Raw genomic sequence first — 20,954 nt, 5'->3', positions numbered from 1 at the left:
CCATACTGTGTCCTAGCTAAGGTAAATGCTACCTTTCCTCTTTTCTTTTTAGCAGACAAGACAAGCGTTTCCATTGTGGTAGATTTGACTAGCCATTTGGTGACAGTATTTGGGAATTTCTAGGTATGCTGTTGGTATGTTTACTTTCATCTTGTGAATTATGATTAAACAGTGGGACAATAACTATCTTTCATTTCACTTCACTACTAATACATTTTATTAGACATAGTGGGTCTCCTAGAAAAGTTGAGCTCTTCCTCTTCTTTCCATGTGTATTTCCCTCCAGGTCTTTTAATAAAAACTTAAAAAGATGGTTGCGTAATCACAATATGATGGGCAAAACAGTGTATTTATGCCACTGGTGTTTTGTTTGTTTGTTTTTTGCAAATAATACATTTTTGCATGAGCAGAATGTATTTTCACTTTACTCAAGTCCTAGGAGGCCCTCCTGAGATTTCCCATTTCTGCTTAGAACAACATAAATTATTACTTTATATCATATACATGTAATACCTAAATATACCATTAAAAGATGACAGCCATTTCTTTCTTCCCTTGACAAACTTTTTAAAGTATGAGTTCCATGGTTTGCTAAAGTTCTTACCAAGTAAAGTTGGAAGTTCTTGCTACTTAGTTTGTTTAACGTTTTCATGTGACAACTGAAAAAGGTTATTCCTAGAGAAAAAAAAATGGCTGCAGCTAAATAAGAGGCATTTACCTGTGAAGACTAGGGACATGGAGTTATGTGTTTTTCTGCAATATTTGATGACATCATTAGTACCTGGAGTACAAAAAGGAATAATATTCTTTGCAGACTTTAAGTTCATTGAGAAACAGCATGATATATTGATATATGAGAAAAAAATACTTTTCCTACTGCTAATTAGGGTTAAAACACATGTTTGCAGATCAAAAACTCTGCTGAAACAGCTGGACAATTTCTTTTTTTTTTAAGTTTATTTATTCATTTTTGAGAGAGAGAGAGGGAATAGGGGAGGGGCAGAGAGAAAGGGGGAGAGACGGAGAATCCCAAGTAAGCCCAGCACGCCCGGCACAGAGCCTGATGCGGGGTTCAAACTCACCAACCGTGAGATCATGACCTGAGCTGAAACGAAGAGTTAGATGCTCAACCGACTGAACCACCCAGGTGCCCCACAGCTGGACAATTTCTATCTGATGACAGGTAAACTATCAGTTGGAGATATTTGGGAAGTATTTGGACATTTTAATAGCATTAAACCAAATATTTATTTCAGCTGCAAAGATGGAAACAAATGGTTATCATTTTGAAATGTTTCCTATTGAAATATTCTTTTTTAAAAAACTATAAGGACACAAGTATTGGGTTTTCTTTCTGAAAAGACATTATACTTGAAAAGTATTTGTCATTTTAGGCCCCATATTATTGTATAATCTTTGTATGAAGATATTGCTGTGGATGTGCCATAGAAGGATGTGTGCTTTGTCAGTTGTACTCATCATGATAAACAGTACAAATTGGAGAAGTGGCTTCTCAAATCGTAAATTTAGCCTGTGACTTCTGAGTTTTGATTTTAAGTTGGTTGGTCAATATTATAATCAAATGAGTGGCCTTGTTTTTATTGGCTGATTGACCTAAACCATTGTAGATAATAGCAAGTTGTGTGTGTGTGTGTGTGTGTGTGTGTGTGTGTGTGCATGTGTGTGTGTATTTAAGTTAATATTTCAAATGTAAAACTAGGTCACAAGCAGCAAAGTGAATTGTCTAAAGGAACATGGACTAAGACTTAAAATTCCTATCCCTGATCTATTCATTATAATAGAATCCCAATTCCCTTTCAATTTCTTGTTTCAGATTGTCTTGAATTATCATTTTCCTTTCATCATTTACACTGAACAGATTTGCAGTTTACCACTCTTCGTTAAATCTAGTCTAAAGTCCTAAGTTTCTATGCTGTTTATGAATTGAACAAATCAATCCAGGTAATCTCTTATTAACAACGTATATTCTCATACTTAACATTTCTGGATCTGATGTGTTTTAGACTTATAGTAGAAATCATTCAGAATGTAAAGTATTTCTCAGTCTGATTTTTAAAATTCAGAAGTACCTACTCATTCAATTTTGTCTCTAAAATATGGCTTTTTTTCCCCACTAGTATAAGACTCACACTATCCAGTCATCTGACATGGGTCACTGAGAAATCAGTATATTAGAACATTTGGCTATTACTGACCTGAAGAATTTTTAAAATAGCATTTAAGAGGTCATTGTCTTCATATCCTATTACTGATTCCAAATGTCCATTTCTCTTTATAAATGTCCCTAGGTTTCATTATAGAGAAAGACTTCTGATGATAATTTGTTTCCTTTACTTATGTGATTAAAAAATCAATTCTGATGCACTGTTTTATGAACATGTAAGTATACATATAAGTTATAGTATATAATTTGCAACACACATGGAAAGGAAGCATTGTCTCCATTAGTTAGTACTGCTACCTGAGCAAAATGCTAACATGTAAATTTTCTATCAACAGAGAGTTAAAAATTCTCAACTCCTAACCAGACTGAAAGAAGACCTAAATATATCTAGGCATTTCTCCATTTTTATAATAACATGAAATGATAAACTATTAATTATTAATCAAAGGGTCCATTTCAACTCTGGTTCTGCTCTTCTTTGTTAAATTTACTCCCAGAACAATACAGTAATTCAAGGTATGATAACACAATAGACGTTAAATTTGTCAGGAGAACTGTGCAAAAATGTCATGCCTGGGCTGTATCCCAGAACAATGGAATCAGAATCCCTGGGGATGGGGTCCAAGCATGAGTGTTTTTTCATAGATCCCCAGTCTGGAAACCACTGCATTAGGCACTCTGAGATTTTCCTTGCTTAGATTCAATCATGTTTTCTTATTTAATTAGGTATGTTTCTTCTGTGACCCAGAATACACTGCTTGCATGAACTCAGCTTACTTTCAAACTTGAACTCACCAAGACCTAGTCAACTGAGCATATACATATTTGATTTTGGCATGAATTTATTTTGCCAACACTTTGCAGAGGTCTTGAAATTATGAAATATATCCAGTTCTCACACAAAGAAACACAAAGACTTAAGTAACAATTGAGGGCTCATAAAATATATACTGATTGGTTCTTCCAATTATAATTTTATTTTATAGAAATTTCTCTTGATTTTTTAGGGTGACTAACCAGCCTAGTTTGCTCAGGACTGAAGGGTTTCTTAGGACATGGCTTTCAGTTCTAAAACTAGGAAAGTCTTGAACAAATTGTGCCAGGTGATCACTCTACTTCCATTTTCTTAATTTAAATTTACTGATCTCACCTCTTTGTGTAAAGGAATACCTAATTGACAGGCTCCCTATTAATCATGTAAGCTTCAGATATTCTAAAAAGTGGTAAAAGAAAGTAGTCTTCTAGCTGAAAAAAGAGTATTTTAAGATTTAACATTTAGGAAAAGTAGAATAAGTAGGTTGAATTGGGTGATGTTTGAACTGTCTCCCAGGTGAAATATCTTATTAGATAAAAAGGGGGAAATGCTATTTTATGCATACAGGAAACTTGACAACACTATTTAGAATTTAAAAATAATCGGACCTATCTGCCTTGATAAATTTAATTAATTAATTTCAATCAATTCAATAAATCTTGGGCGATAGTGGGGATACAGAGGCCATCCATACACAAAGAACTGCTTGCCTTCAAGGAGTTCACATTCTAGTTGATAAAGACCATCCATATCAGTGAGGGAATTGGAGGGATCTGTGGACTGTGCTCTTTGCTGGTGTAAATTATTAAAGTTTACTGCCAGGTTGCTCTTTATGTCCCTTTCCCTCTTGCTTTCAAACAAATACAAATTTTTATCTGTTTCTGTACTTGATTTTTTAAAGTGTCTGGACGAGCTGCTTTGGCAACCATCTGCAATAATTTTGCTGACAGGGACTTTGCTGTTCCCGTAACAAGGAAACATTGCCAGGTGACCTGTTGTTATCCTTTGATGATATTTGTTATTGTGTTATATGATCTTTTCCAATGTTTGACAGAAGCTGGTGCAAAAAGAAAAATTTTTGGAGGCCTATCTTGGCAAAATAGTGAGGGAGGAAATGGAAAAGAGGTACAGAGTTTCGTGTTTGGGATTGTAAACTGTTCAAAGTTCTTAGATGAGAGGAGTTTCAAATACTCCTCTCCTTACAGGTATGAGAAATTTGTTATACTATTGAACCTCCCTGTACGAGTTTTTCACTTACAACATTGAAATGGTCATTCTACCTCTTTCATGGCATCTTTGGGTAGATTAAATGCAGTAATATATGGAAAGGATTTAGCGCAATTTCTGGCACATAGTTAATACTAAAAGTGTGTGTTGTACTTGTAATTCTTCTGTGCCTTTGTTTAGTGCTTCCTAAGGATTACTAAATCTTTTGTGTGCTTAATAGATACAAAATAATTAGAAATTATCTGGTATTTTCTATATACCCACAGTATCTGTAAAAATGGAAGACAAAAAGTTATATTAGTACAATAGTTTAAAATAGAACTGTATGACAAGGACATTGAGTGCACTGTACAAATCAGAAAACACAAGTCTGGAAAACTTTGAGGCCACGAGTAGTATTTACCTGTTTCTAATCAGGAAACCCTTCCCCTACTTTTAGAAATTGTATCAACAGAATAATTAACAAAATTTTTTTTCCAGACTCCTTTTTTCACATAACATATTTAAATGCTTGGAACTTAAATTTTATTTTTTAATACCACTATACTTAAATTTGGCGGTAGCAGCAGCATGTGTGTAAGTTCAATAGAAGGCAACGTGGTGCTTTTTGTAAAGACAGTAAAAATAGGTATGCTGTAGCAAAGGAAAGACAGACTGGTCACTGAAAGAATATGTGAACTGGCTCCTGTCCAAGAAGCAGTAGTACTGAAGGGGTTAATGGCAGCTAGTGAGCAGTGCGAGTGTTCTAAGTTGAGATTCTGCGACTGCTTGCTGGAGCCTTAAGCTCCATAATTATATTTCTCTTCTGCCTTATCCATAGCACTTTGTACTATTATAGCCCCATTCCTTGGATTAGCAGATCGGAATTTGAATTAGCAATGCTTCACTTGTCTTGTTTTTAAGATGCCCTACATAAAAACCAATACAAACATTACCTTTTAGTTTTCTAGCTATCAAATTTTAGCACGGTGTTATTTTTGGTAGCAAAGGGCCTCTGACATTGCTGTGGAATTGCCTCCTTTTGTTGCATCAACCTCAGGTCACTGGAAAAGAATAGAGGCTTTGGGGTTGACAAAGATGAAGAGGTGATTTGTGGGCCAGTGCGTCAAAAACTGGAACAGGTGTATGTGAGAGAAGCCTACTTCAGCCTCATGTTGTGCACAGACACTTCTTTCCTTCAAGGAGCCCAGAATGTTCATCAAGCATGAAAAGCTTTCAATCTGTTTTTGACATAGAAAAAAATAGCTTGTCCTAAAACAAGTGTTTCTCCTAAATGCCTAGGTTCTCCATCTAGAGTGAAGTGGATGGATAATTGGATTTAAATGAACAGGGTTGGAAAGGATGAAAAATAATGTCATTGTGCTATTTAAAACTCCCAAGCAGATAGTTTTTGTTTTTTTGGATTTTTTTCTTCATTTTTAAAGAATGGAAATGTGTTTGTTTTGCTCTTTACAATATATCCTGGTCAGAATTTTATCTAGTGAGATCTGAACAAAATTGGAGTTTTGGAAAATCCTTAGCTTACTGGAACTCGAGACCGCATACCAGTTTCTGTTATTAAATGAATATTTGCAGCCTCAAATAAAGCAAAAGAGCAGGTGGATTATCTCAGAATAGAGACAATTTCTTTTACTTTTATGAACTAATATTGCTAAGTGCTCCATCATAGGAACTGGATCTCTATTAAAATGTTCTGATTATCTCTAGGGTCAGTTTCATTTGTGTATAGTACAACAAGCTGAATAATTATAATCATTCATCAATAGAGAATTTTCTAATTCAGTGTGTCCTGTTAGGTTTTTACACAGCTGTGTGATTTCTGTTATTTTTTTTTATTTTCAAAGTCTCTTATACCATGAATTTATAATTTTATTCTCAATTTGACTGATTTGTCACTGTATCCCTTCAACAGAACCAAATGCTGTGGCCTCTCCCCATCTTTCAGGACGACAAATTGAAAGGCTCTTATCCTGAGCTATCTAGGTAAAAAAAAAAGTCTTAATTTGCCATTTGGTTACATTTCTTCCCTTTCACCCAAATTCAGTATGATGCTGCATTATGCTGAGTGTCTGTGTGTAGTATGAATATGTATAGTTAACAGTGTATTCTTAGGTTTTGGGATCCTGAGTTTCATGGTGGACAAAAACAATTGTATTCAATTCTCCTTCAAGGTTTGATGAAGCATCTATAAATAGTAATTTTTTTTCAGCATCTAGGAGAATGAAGAGCAAATCAGAAACAAGGGTGGGGAAGGGCTAGGGGCGAAAAACTATTATTTAGAAAGACTAAAAGACATATAGAAAACTACCACTCAATATCAACTCAACCTCCTTAAAGCTTGTTTACAACAAAGTTTATATTTCCACAAGATTATATTGGTTAAGAGTTTCAAACAGGAAAATTGTGTGATTCGTTTTCTTTAAGCAAAAACTATATCTCATCACAGAAATGAGTTTTATGCCACCAAGATTTTTTCTTTCTTTTTTTTTTTCTTCTCAGCTTTAAGTACAAAATCAGTCTTTAGTGTTGTGCTTGGAATTATGTGGCTTTTAAGAATGATATTATTTTTTCCAAGGGGTCATCTCATTTTGGGGATAACTGCAGACTTTACTTAGGTGTAATTTCATTCCTTCTTTTACAAAGTGACAGTTTAAATTCAGTATGACAGTGTGAGTGATATGCTTGCTAAATTTGCACTAACATATGCAAATTTAGGGAGGAATTATTTATCGGGGAGTAGTATGTTTACATTTTTTAATAAAGAAAAGCCTAATAAGCATAAAGGGGAGCTCTGTATGAAACTGGTGACAGATGGTGATCATTTGCTAAAGGAAATCACCTCATGTGGAAATTCTAGTGCCACAGAAAATATAATGCATGTAGGACTCCCTTCTTAATTCTGGATTATTATTGTGGATAATAGGGGTAGAGATATGGCGAAGGCCTCACTGGCTTTCGGTCAAAATTTTGAATTGTGATTGAAGGGGAGGTATCCTACTCCAGTGAGTAGGATCAATGCCTTTCAGCTCTGCCTCACTGACTCAGATTGAACAAACCAGTCATTTGCCAAAGTAAGAAAAGACTTTCTTATGGAGCCAATGGGCTCCATGTTTGATCTAAGTTCGTTGTTCCCATCCATGAGGAAGATTCATCAAATTGATGCTTGTCTATTGCTCAAAAATCCCCTTTTTTTCTCTTTTCCTTAAGATTCAAGTCCATTGTTTTATATCTTTTCTGGGTTCTTGAATAGAAAGACAATTATTTAAGAAGACTAAGTCACTTCAGCAAAATCATTTTGCCTAAAGTTGATGCTTGTAAGCTTATGTTGCATAGTACCATATAATTTGTAAAGTTTTCACATATACTAGTTCATATTAGAGAGTTATATATATAGTGTGAACAAAATATATAGAATATATCCTACTCTCCAGACCATTATGCTGACTCATTTTTATCATTTTTATCATAAATAAAGATTTAAGTGGTTTTTTTTTTTCTATTTTATGATGATACTTAGTCATGATTTTGTTAGGTTAAATGTTTTTATTCCTTGTTCTATTTAATTCATGACAGCAGATAGGTCTTTGGTTTTAAATTCCAAAAAATGTAGGGAGACCCACAGCCCAATCTATTACAATATATTTCTATTGCTGAGTATTTTATACATACTGTTTTATACATACTGTTTTATGCTGACTTTCTTGGAGCAGCAGGTGTCAGAGGACTATGGGGCTCTCTGATTCTTCCAAGTTTTTCTCTGGTACCCAGAGCTTGAGCCAGGCAAAATGATGTTGATTCTTTCTTCCATTTTTCTTTTTCTTTTTTGATTTATTTGTGTATTAATGCAAATTCAAACTGTTGATTTTCTGATATGAACTTTCCATTATGGGTCTGAATTTACATTAAAAAGCCACAAAATGATTAAGTAATTGGAATTAAAATTAAACAAACAAAAGGCCACAAAATGAACATTTGAAAATAGGCTTCTGATATGGGTTGTTTTCATAGTTAAAGGCTTTTTTTCTTTTTTTTGAGTTCCAGGTTGTTTAGTTAATTTGATACATACTCAGAATACATATTTTATAAATTACCTTATTATTATATAATCTCTAATTTTAATAAAATCAGTTATATAGTTTCATCTTGATAGCAAAACAGTTGCTTTTTAAGGGCTAGCTTCTTCATATGTGTCATAGCATATTCTAGTTCTTTGATAGAATTTATCATTTTCCAGTGGAGTTACTTTTGTATGCATCTGTATCTTAACTAAGACTATAAGCATCTTTTATTTTATTTTATTATTTTATTTTATTTTATTTAGTTTTTGAGAGAGAGAGGGTGCGAGTGAGGGGCAGAGAGAGAGAGAATCCCAGGAGAGACAGAGGGAGACAGAAATAGAAGGAGAGAGGGAGAGAGAGAGAGAGAGAGAGAGAGAGAGAGAGAGAGAAAGAGAAAGAGAGTGAGAGTGGGTCTTATCCAATGCAGGGCTGGTGTTCACCTGATGTGGGGCTTGAGCTCACCTAAAGCTCATGACCTGAACCTATATCAAGCGTTGGGTGCTTAACTGAGGAACCACCCAGGTGCCCCAAGACTGTGAGCATCTTGAGGGCAGTTACTCTATGTTATTTATTTGTGATTCCTTAGAACCCTTTATTAAGTACAGTTGGGATCCCAGAACAGCAAGGATTCTAAGGGATCGCCAAAAAAATAACCTTATTTTGGAAAAAAAAAATATTGAGTTTTTCTTGTTGAAACTGCTCTACTGAGATTGTTTGGGTAACTTACTTAAAATTATTTGGATAATCTTTTTCTGGATGTGCTTGTGACTTGTTCTTCCTCTTCTCCAGTTAAAAGATAATGGACTTGAACACAGGTAAATAAAGTGATGGGATATTATGAACCTGCCTAAGCATGCCCAGGTCCTGATCTTCTGATAAGTTGATTATCCCACAGGAGGTCATGCTACCCATCATTTCGATTTCATAAATTACACAGACAGAACATTTATTACCTACCAGGGTTCTTGTCTTTATAATTTCCTGTTACAGTAAGAGGTCTTGTGATCGTGATTTTATAAACATTGAAGAAAAAAGTGAAAGGCATGCTCCTAATTCAGTCAGATTTTAGAGGTGAAGTGAAATGATCTCCAGATTTAGATTAATTTTGAGAGTACTCAATCAGATCAGTAAGTATTTGTTGAAGAATGATGTTAAGATACTTTGTAAGGTACAATTTGAGCTATAATTCAACCTCAGGGTTATTGAGGATGCATGTTATTATTGGCAAGCAGATTGTACAGTTAGAATGCAGTCTTTCAAGGGAAATTTGGAAGATCTTCTTTGTTTAATCACTTAACATGAGATTGGACTACACCCGATCAAATCTTACATAACAAAAATATTTCTGTGTGAAGTGTGAATGCTGATGGGGAAAAAGAAGGCAACTAAGGTTTCAAGTCTAATATCTGCTAGTCAACATCTCATATAGTCAGACTAAGAGACACAGGTTTATATAAAAGGTTAACTTTAAAATAAATGCATCTTTGATACATTTACTTTCATCCTCCTGTCTGAGTGAAATAATGCCTTTTTTATTATGAAGAAGGCAGAATATAATTTTTAAGAACATTTTATGAAAACTTGAAACAGCATGAAACACCCTTCTAGGCTGGTATTTTGTAATGAGATTACATCTATCTATTTTGGTTTGTATAGAAGACTTAGAGCTCTTTGCTTTATTCATATACGAACTTTTGTTCTATAAACGGCACCCTGAAATACAATGATGAATTTCTAAATTTTAGTTTCCTTGTCAAAAATGGCACTATGTTTATGATGTATGTCCCAGACAGAGCAAATACTTTTATTTTTGAAAGCCTAATGTTAAAAACCCTTGTAAAAGTTCTATAAAGGCACTGGATTTTATTACAGGAATCAAATTCATTTTAGTTTTTCTGGTTTAGCTGAACTAAGATTAACATTTTAGATAAAGGAAAATATCTGCCTTGATGCCTTCATCTTATTAAATAAGAGTTGACAATATAGAATCTATCCTACAATTAGAAAAGGCTGCCTTAATTTTAGTGGTGGTATAATATTGGATTTCAATGTCATTATTGTTCCAGCTTTAATGTACTAGTTAAGCCAAGCAAAATTGCTAGTGGAAATTAGGCTTTTTTTTTTTTTTTTTTTTTTTTTTTTTGGACAGTGAACATGTACTAGTTTCAAACAAAGCCCATCTCTTTCCATCCTTGCTGCAATAGGGAATCAGGCAAGCAATTGAGAGGTCATTGTATTTCTTATACAATGCTATCTTAAAAACATAAAAATGTAGTAATTTATTTAAAAATATTACCCACTGGTACTCATTTACTTTGAAAATGACAGATCGTATTTTAGGAAGAAAAATTTCCAAATCCATCTGTAATACTTTGACATAAGTGGCCAACTGAAATCATTATTCTTGATCTGGTAGACAAACTGTGACTTTAGTCAACTTATGGTCCAGGTCATTACTTACCATTATTTTTAGTAAAGTTCAACACAATCTAAAAGACAGACAATGAATGTGAATATCCTATCTAGCTAGAAGTTGTGGCACAACTGGCCTGACTGTGGATTGATGACAGAAAGCTGTGTTAGTAATGCCTTACATTTCTAGAGTTTGTTGTAGCATAGAAAGCATTAAGTTTTCTGTGGACCAGAATTGGGTGCTGCAAAAAAAAAAAAAAAAAAAAAAAAAGAGAGAGAGAGAACACTAGTGGGGTTATGGTACTCAAACAGGGAGCTTCTCTGTGGGCTAGACTTTGAAAACCAGAGGCAGAGAAGAGAAACTAAGTGGTCTGCTAGAGAAGAAATCTACAGTTGAGAAATCTTTATAAATGAGTAGGTTCCTGAAGAATGGATAAAATACCCTATGCTTGGAAGATCCAGTGCTGAATGTTCTTAAAGCACCAATGCTGGAACCCAACAGCACTGTCTTAGTTAAGATCTTTCTTGTTCTTGTATCTCCTTCTCCCCCAGTTACAACTCAATAGGTAGTGGTCTGGTGGAGGTAAAGAGAGAGAGAGAGAAGACACAAGATAGGATGCAATAGACAAAAATCTAATCATACACTCCTTCCCATGACAGGATTTGAATGACATGACAGTAATTCCCTAACATTTAACAAAACTAGGTATTTTTAAATTAATAAAATGAGAAGCTTTTTGAGTAACTGTTACTGGAGAAATTTATTATCTGAAAGAGTACTACAAAGTTTGGGACCAAGTCTAGATTTCAAACAAGAGGCAGAGAAGAACTAGCTGGAAAGAGCAGTTGGAACATGCAATGGGGGAAAAAGACTAGGTTGTTTGAGGTTGTACCCCAGGGGGTGTTTGCAGTGAAATGATTATATTTTATGTCATGGAGCATTTTACAATACACAAAACTTTGCATGAGAACAAAAAATTTATATTCTTTTCCCCCTCTAATCTTACTTACAAGGTAAATAGGACAACGCTGGAAAGATTTAGTGTTTGTCTAAATGTCCACATGCTTTAAATGATAATGGGAAGAGAGACTCAGATGTCTGACTCCTATGTAGTTTCTCTCTGCTTCAATTAGCCGCCTCTTCAGACTATCCATCTTTACTTTCACCAAGCTGTCTTTCGTGCCAGGTCTATTTACCACATTACTAGATCCAACATCTAGTATAGAGTGCACATAGTAAAAGCTCAATAAATACATGTTGAATGAATAAACGAATGGATGAATAAATAACAGACAAATGTATGATTCTGTGTTCAAGATACATGGGTCTGAGCTAGTGGTCACATTAAAACCCTTTGAGGTGCGCTAACAGAATTGACCCACTACGTTTTCCTCATGAAGATGGTAAACCAGACCTGATTTTGCCTCCTTTATTTATTTACTTGTTTTTTTTTTTAAATTAAAGTATAACTTAAAGATAATATTGTATTAGTTTCAGGTGTACCACATAGTGATTATATAATTATAGACATACAAAATGCTCACCATGGTGAGTATATTTACTATCTGTCACTATATATAATTATTATGATGTTATAAGATAACTATATTTCTTTGTGTCTTTACTTTCTTTCATAAGGTTTCTATAGTTTTCAGTGTACAGATCTTTCACCTCTTTGGTTAGGTTTATTCCTAGGTATATTATGGTTTTCGGTCAATTGTAAATGGTTTTGATTCATTGATTTCTCTTTATGCTGCTTCATTATTGGTGTATAGAAATGTAACCAATTTATGTACATTAATTTTATATCCTGTGACGTTGCCAAATTTATTTATCAGTTCTAAAAGTTTTTTTGGTCAAATCTTTTGGGTTTTGCATGGACAGTATCATACCATCTGTGAAGAGTGAAAGTTTGACTTCTTCCTTGCCAGTTTGGATGCCTTTTATTTCTTTTTGTGTCTGATTGCTAAGGCTAGGACTTCCAACACTATGTTTAACAAAATTGGTGAGAGTAAACATCCCTATTGTGTTCCTGACCTTAGGGGGAAAGCTCTCAGTTTCTCTCCAATTAGGATTAGCTGTGAGTGTTTCATATATGGCCTTTATTATCTTGAGGTATGTTCCTTCTATTCCTACTTTCTAAAGGGTTTTTTTTTAATCAAGAAAGGATGCTGTATTTTGTCATATGCTTTTTCTGCATCTATTGAGAGGATCATATGGTTCTTATCCTTTCTTTTATTAAATTGATGTATCACATTGATTGATTTGTGAGTATTCAACCAGCCCTGCATCCCAGGAATAAATCCCACTTGACTGTGGCAAATAATTCATTAATGTCTTGTTGGATTCAGTTTGATGGTATCTTCTTGAGAATTTTTACATCCATTGTTCATCAGGAAAATTGGTCTATAATTCTCCTTTTTAGTTGGGGTCTTTGTCTGGTTTTGGAATCAAGGTAATGCCAGTCTCACAGAATTAGTCTCGAAGTTTTCCATCCATTTTTATGTTTGGAACAGTTTCAAAATAATAGGTATTAACTCTTCTTTAAATGTTTGGTAGGGGCGCCTGGATGGCTCAGTCAGTTGACCATCCAACTTTAGCTCAGGTCATGATCTCGCAGTTCATGAGTTGGAGCTGACAGCTGTGCTGACAGCTCAGATCCTGGAGCTTGCTTAGGATTCTGTGTTTCCCTCTCTCTTTCTCTGCCCCTCCCCTGCTCATGCCCTGTCTTTCTCGCTCTCAAAAATAAATAAACATTTAAAAAATTAAAAAAAAAGTTCGGTAGAATTTCCTGGAAAGCCATCCAGTCCTGGACTCTTCTTTGTTGGCAGATTTTTGATTACTGATTCAATTTCTTTTTTAAAATTTTTTTTAATGTTTTATTTATTTTTGAGACAGAGAGAGACAGAGCATGAATGGGGGAGGGGCAGAGAGAGGGGGAGACACAGAATGGAAGCAGGATCCAGGCTCTGAGCCATCAGCCCAGAGCCCGACGGAGGGTTCGAACTCACGGACCGCGAGATCGTGACCTGAGCTGAAGTCGGACGCTCAACTGACTGAGCCACCCAGGCGCCCCACTGATTCAATTTCTTTACTGGTTATGAGTCCGTTCAAATTTTCTAATACTTCCTGGTTCAGTTTTGGTAGTTTATTGTTTCCAGGAACTTGTCCATTTCTTCCAGATTGTCCAATTTGTTGGCATATAATTGCTCATAATATTCTCTTATTATTGTTTGTATTTGTTGTGTATTGTGTGTTGTGTGTTGTTGTATTATTGCAGTATTTGTTGTGATCTCTCCTCTTTCATTTTTGATTTTATTTATTTGGGTCATTCTCTTTTTCTTTTTGGTAAATGTAGCCTGAGGTCTATAAATTTTATTAATTCTTTCAAAGAATCATTTCCTGGTTTCCTTGATCTGTTCTTTTTTTTTTTTTTTCTTGATATTATTGCTTTCTGCTCTAATCTTTATTTTTTCCCTATTATTTGTTGTTCTTTTTCTACCTCCTTTATGTGTAAATTCAGGTTGTCTATTTGAGACATTTCTTCCTTCTTTAGGAAGGCCTGGATTGCTATATACTTCCCTCTTTGCTGCATCCCAGAGGTTTTGGACTGTTGTGTTTTCATTTTCATTGTCTTCCATGTACTTTTTAAAAAATATTTTTTAAAAAAGTTTATTTATTTATTTTTGAGAGAGAAAGAGAGAGCACAAGCAGGGGAGGGACACAGAGAAGGAGGGACAGAATCCCAAGCAGGCTCCACACCATCAGTGCAGAGCTTAATGTGGAGGCTTGAGCTCACAAACTGTGAGATCATGACCTGAGCCAAAACCAGGAGTTGGACATTCAACTGACTGTGCCACCCAGGTGCCCCTTCCATGTACTTTTAATTTCTTCTTTAATTTCTTGGAAACCCACAATTCTTTAGTAGGATGTTCTTGAATCTCTAAGTATTTGTTGTCTTTTGAAATTTTTTTCTTATGGTTTCATGTTTCATTGTGTTGTGATCTGAAAATATGCATGGCATGATATCAAACTTTTTGTACTTGTTGAGGACTGTTTTGTGACCCGTATGTGATCTATTCTGAAGAATGTTCCATGTGCACTCAAGAAGAATGTATATTCTGCTGCTTTAGGATGAAATGTTCTGAATATTATCTGTTAAATCCATTTGGTCCAGGGTGTCATTCAAAGCCATTGTTTCCTTCTTGATTTTCTGCTTCAATGATCTGTCCATTGCTATAAGTAGGGTGCAAGTGTAAGTACCCTACTATTATGGTATTATTATCAATGAGTTTCCTCATGTTGTGGTTTATGTGTTTGGGTTCTTTCAAGCTGGGGACATAAATATTTATAATTGTTATATCTGGGAGCATAAATATTTACAATTGTTATATCATCTTGGTGGATAGATACCTTTATTATAATATAATGCCCTTCATCTCTTGTTTCAGTCTTTGTTTTAAAATCTAGTTTGTCTGATATAAGTGTGGCTACTCTGGCTTTCTTTTGGTATCCATTAACATGATAGATGGTTCTCCATTGCCTTACTATCAGTCTGCATGTGTCTTTAGGTCTGAAATTAGTCTGTTGTAGGCAGTATATAGTCTTTTCTTTTTTTTTTTTTTTATCCATTCTGATACCCAATGCCTGTTGGTTAGAGCATTTAGTCCACTTACATTCAGAGTGATTATTGGAAGAAATGAATTTAGTGACATTGTGTTACCTGTATAGTTGGTGTTTCTGGTGATGTTCTCTGGTCCCTTCTAGTTTTTTACTTTGATCTTTTTTGTTTCTTCTCCATTCAGAGAGTTCCACTTAAAATTTCTTGCAAGGCTGGTTTAGTGGTCATGAACTCCTTTAGTTTTTGTTTGTCTGGGAAACTCTTTATCCCTCCTTCTATTTTGAATAACAGCTTTGCTGGATAAAGAATTCTTGGCTGCATATTTTTCTGATTCAGTACATTGATTATATCCTGCCATTCCTTTCTGGCTTGCCAAGTTTCTGTGGACAGATCTGCTGCACACCTGGTCTACCTTTGTAGGTTAAAAACTTTTTTTCCTTTGCTACTTTCATAATTTTTTCTGTGTATTTTGTGACTTTGACCATGATATACCTTGGTGATGATTCATTTTTGTTAAATCTAATGGGAGTTTTCTGTACTTTTGGAATTTGATGTATGTGTCCTTCAGATTAGGAAAATGTTCAGCTATAATTTGTTCATGTAAACCTTCTGCCCTTTTTTCTCTCTCTTCATCTTCTGGGACTCCTGTGACTTGAATGTTATTCCTTTTTTAAAAAAAATTTATTTGAGAGAGAGAGAGAGAGAAGGAGAGAGAGAGAGAGAGAATGAGTGGGGGAGAGGCAGAGAGAGAGAGAGGGAGACACAGAATCTGAAGCAGGCTCCAGGCTCTGAGTTGTCAGCACAGAGCCCAGTGCAGGGCTCAAACTCAAGAACTGTGAGATCATAACCTGAACTCACTGAGCCACCCAGGCGCCCCTTCCTTTTTTTTTCATGAGTGGGGGAGTGTCAGAGAGAGAGGGAGACATAGAAGCCGAAGCAGACTTCAGGCTCTGAGCTGTCAGTACAGAGCCCTACGTGGGGCTCAAACTTGTGAACTCTAAGATCATGAACTGAGCTTAAGTCAGATGATTAACTGACTGAGCCACCCAAGCACCCCCAAATGTTATTCCCTTAAGTCCCTGAGTTCTCTAAATCTTGTATCATGATATTTTGGCTTTGTTTCACTCTTTTTTTGTGCTTCATTATTTTCCATAATTTTATCTTCTATATCACTGATTTGCTGCTCTGATTCATGCATCCTTGCTATCACGGCATCTATTTGAGATTACATCTCAGTTATAGCATTTTAAATTTCAGGCTGCCTAGATTTTAGTTATTTTATCTCCATATAAAGGGATTCTCTGGTGTTTTCTATGCTTTTTTCAACCCCGGCCAGTATTCTTATAATCATGGTTTTAAATTCTAATTCATACATCTTACTTATATCTGTGTTGCTTAAATCCCTGGCCTCATTTCTTACTGTTCTTTCTTTTTGGGTGAATTCCTCCATCTTGTCATTCTGGAGGAAGAAAAAAAATTAAAAAATTAAAATTAAAAAATTAAAAAATCAAATTAAGGAAGTTAGATCATAAGTGTGTTTTGGTCTGCTTTTGAGAGAAGCTTAATAGAATAGAGAGAAAAGAGAAAGGAAAAACAAGTTTAAAAATTTAAAAAAAAAAAATTAAATAATATTATATAATAAAATAAAATAAAGAAGATAAAATAGAATACAAAACATTAGAAAAAAAAAAAAGAATTTTCTCTTTCTGTATCCAAGAAAGAGAAAGAAAAGAAAGAAACAATACAACATAAGCAAAAACAGAAACAAAGAAAACAAACAAACCAGCAAACAGAATGAGAAAAGAAGGAAGTTACATCCACTTTCCCTTAGAACTGGAACTTTGCAGCTCACTATAGTCTGTAGACCAATAAACAGGTGGAAGGGATTTGTAATGGTCTTCTGGTGGATGTGCCTGGAGGGCGCAGGTGGGCAGGGCTTGGTATAATGGCCCTGTTTTCCACTTGGTAGCACTGCTTAACTTATTGGGGTTGATCCTTGTGTGTGCATGTGTGCGTGTACATGTGCTAAAGGTGAAAATGACTTCACCCATTTCCCTAGTTTCTGGCCCAGGAACTTAGCACCCTCACCTCCTTCATCTCAGGCTTCTGTCTGCTCCCTGTCTCTACCCTGTCCATGTCCAAGCTGTCTACCTGCTAGATGGCTCTTTCCTCCAGAGTTCTATCTCAGATGGGGCTGTTTTTCAAAAATGCATACTTCAGAGACCCCTGTGACTTGGACCCAAGCTGATTCTCTGGGGGAAGGTCTCCCTGAGCAATGGCTAGGTGTTGGCTTGTCCTAGAAAATGTTCATGGGATCTTGCAGTGGCAGAGGCTCAGAGTTTATGGTTAATCACAACACACAGCTGGCACCAGGTTTTGCTAACCTCTGGTGCCTTTGTTCCAATATCAGTAAACGTGGCTGCTCTCCAGGGTCTGCCAGGACTTTTGCCCATGTGGAAGCCATATGGCCTCTAGAAAATGCACTCCAGTCAGGGGAACTGCTTCTTCTCGAATGGCACATGGACTGCTCAGACTCTGCTGCCTGCTCCTGGGAATTTGCTCTACGTTCTTACTGGAGCACAGCCAGGCACTGAGTTAAAACTTTAAGCTCTGTTCTCTACTGTTTATAAAATCCTGGTGTTATTGAAACCCTCTCCTTTCTCCCTGTCAGTGGTTTTGGGGAACAGTTTTTTTGTCCAGTCTCTGTGAATGTTTTCACTCTTTCTCTTTCTCACCAGCTACTTTTCAGGGGGAATGCTTTTCTTGCACAATTCCAATCCTCTGCATTCTCATTCTCCCCCTTTCTCTTTCTCTTTCTGTCCTTTCTCCGCAAAAACAGCTCCCTACCCCCTGAGGCTCTGTGGTGTTTCTCTCCCCCAATTCACCTCTTCACACCACATACCTGCCACGTTCTCTGGCTCAAAGTATGCAAATTGTTGCATTAATCCTCAGATCAATTTCCTATGTGTTCAAAATGGTCTGGTATTCTCCTTTTTCTACAATAGTGGACCTACAGGAGGATAACATTTATCCTTGCTTGTCATTTTCAACTTCCCAAAGTGATGTTTGTATGCTTTTCCAACATTGTATTAAAATCTATTCAATTGCCCTAGTCTGTGTGTTGGTATAGACATTGATTTAATTCTGATTATATATTCCCTTTGAACTTGTCATTCCGTGTTGAATTTGAATTTTCAACCTTACTGCCATACGTGAACATTTATACCAGTTGTCAGATTGGAATATAGCTGAATGAACGGGGAGGAACTACCTGTGCACAAGGTACTGTTGCTAGGGAAACAGTTCCCTACCAAACATTTTTAATGGTGAATATGAATGAAGGTAGTTTTCATAGCTATATAGTAGCATTAGAATAAATATATAGTATTTTTTAATAAATACACAATAAATCCACGTGGAATATGCATTTGAATAATAACTAAGCAATGTGTTCATATCAAATCTGCAATTAAAAAGATTGCTTATGTTATATTTCCATTTTTATACATTACTAAAAGAGTACACTCAGTGACTTATGCATCATAACTAGATGACCCTTATACTCATTATTTAAACAGCTATTATGTTTAGATGCTTTATAAAAAAGTGAAGATTCAGTGTGGCATAGAGGCGAAAGAATTTAGATTTAGTTTAAATTTTATATCTGACACTGTCTATATAATTTGGAGGCAATTATTCTCTGTAAGCATTGGTCTCCTCGTGATAATAGTATCTACATGATATGTTAAAAATATGTTACAAAAATATTATAATAGGTAACTCAAATTCACTGTGTCCAAAATAAAATTAATTATCTTTGATGGGTACTTGGCAAAATCAGAGGTGAATTTCTAGACAATAAGTCAGTAATTTTAGGATACTAAGAGATCTAGAGACCAGTCAAAAAGATTTAGTTTACTTTCACTTAATTACTACTCAAAACAATATTATCTGACTTTGAGGTGCATTTATATTTGTTATCATGCATCCTTTTGGATATTAATTTTTTTAGGAGTCTGAGCAGACTGGATTCCCCACCTGAGGATAGATATTGATCAAAGAGTTTTTCTCACAGTCACGAGTTCACTTTGAAGAGCCAGCAGAGGACTTTGTGCCAGTTGGTCACTTCCCTGGTGGTGCTAGTCTTTCTCTGTTTTTCTGATTATGTTAATAAACAAGTTGGTAGTTTTATAAAAACAAAATCTTACAGTATAATTTATATGTAAGTTATAGATAATGTCTATTGGCAGCAAAGATTTCCATTGGTAGCATTGAATCCCAAGGAACAAGCCCAGAGGTTAGGGTTAATTACAAAGAGTTTACAATCATAATTCAATATTTCTATCTTTCTAATTGCCCAAGAACAGGAAACATTAAAATATTATGAGGAATAATGGGCTTCCAGGCTATAAAGAGTCTCCTAATTTATTATTATCTTTATCCCAATTCTAGAAATCTTTCTCTGGCCAAATATTTTGGCATAACTAGAATTTGTAGTCTCTTAGATTGGAAATTTTAGTACTATCTTTAACTTTTTACTCCCCTGGACCCTACATCTACATCTACATTTAATTATCCGTCAAGTCCTGCTACTTTAAATCCCTATACTACCAATTATTAGTTGTATGAAAGATGAAAATCACTACCTCTAGCTCATACATCTAATAAAGTGTGATAGTGGAAATTATCCTCAGGAAGTCATATGAGTTCTCAGTAATCTTACAAATGTACAGGGATTTTAGAAATCTTACCTTGGCCACTTGAGCTCCTTGTTTTAAGATATTCTACATACATACTAGCTTGCATTTTCGATAAAAGTGGGAGATAAAGCTTATGTGCCAATGCTTTATGGAAAATAAATGGAAATGAGGCAAGGAAGGAGAGAAAACAAATACAAGATACTGCTTACCAAGCTGGCCAGGATTATACAAGTCCAGTACTTGTACTGGACTTGTTATCTGTAGGGGATATGTTCCAAGACTCCAGGGGATACCTGAAACTTCATATAGTACCAAATCATAATGTACTGTATTTATTCTTATACATACACAACTGTAATAAAGTTTAACTTACAAATTAGGCACAGTAAGAGATTAGCAACAATAGTTAATAATAAAATAGATCAACATACACTAATAAAAGAGTTATGGGAATGTGATCTCTCTCAAAATATTCTATTGTACTGTATTCACCCTTCCTGTGATGATGTAAGATGATAAAACGCCTGTTGAGGAGATGAACTAAGGTGAATGACACAGGCATTTTGACATACCATTAGGCTGCTATTGACCTTCAGATAACTTGCCAGGAGGATCGTTCTGATCCTGACCATGGTTGTCCCCAGGTCAATGAAACCCCAGAAAGTGAAACTGGATGAGGGTGGGGGGACTACTGTATGAAAGACCTGCTGCTGGATCACACATATGTCTTTAGAAGTCCTTATGGGGTTCCTGAAACTGAATAGTCCTTCTACCTGTATCTTCTTTCTCATTGGTTAAAACTAACTCTCCTTCATATAGGAGTTGTGTTACCTGCCCTCCCACCCTTGCACCTGCACCCAACTATATCCCCACCTCTACAGCTGCAGTGAAGGTCAGCTAAGGTTGAACTTGCCCAGCACTAGAATTGCTGCAGCT

Source organism: Panthera pardus, unplaced genomic scaffold, assembly GCF_024362965.1.
Source record: "Panthera pardus isolate Hobbes unplaced genomic scaffold, ASM2436296v1 HiC_scaffold_2, whole genome shotgun sequence".
NCBI classification, from domain to species: domain Eukaryota; kingdom Metazoa; phylum Chordata; class Mammalia; order Carnivora; family Felidae; genus Panthera; species Panthera pardus.
The sequence above is the reverse complement of the archived record's forward strand: the minus strand, read 5'-3'. Positions refer to the sequence as shown.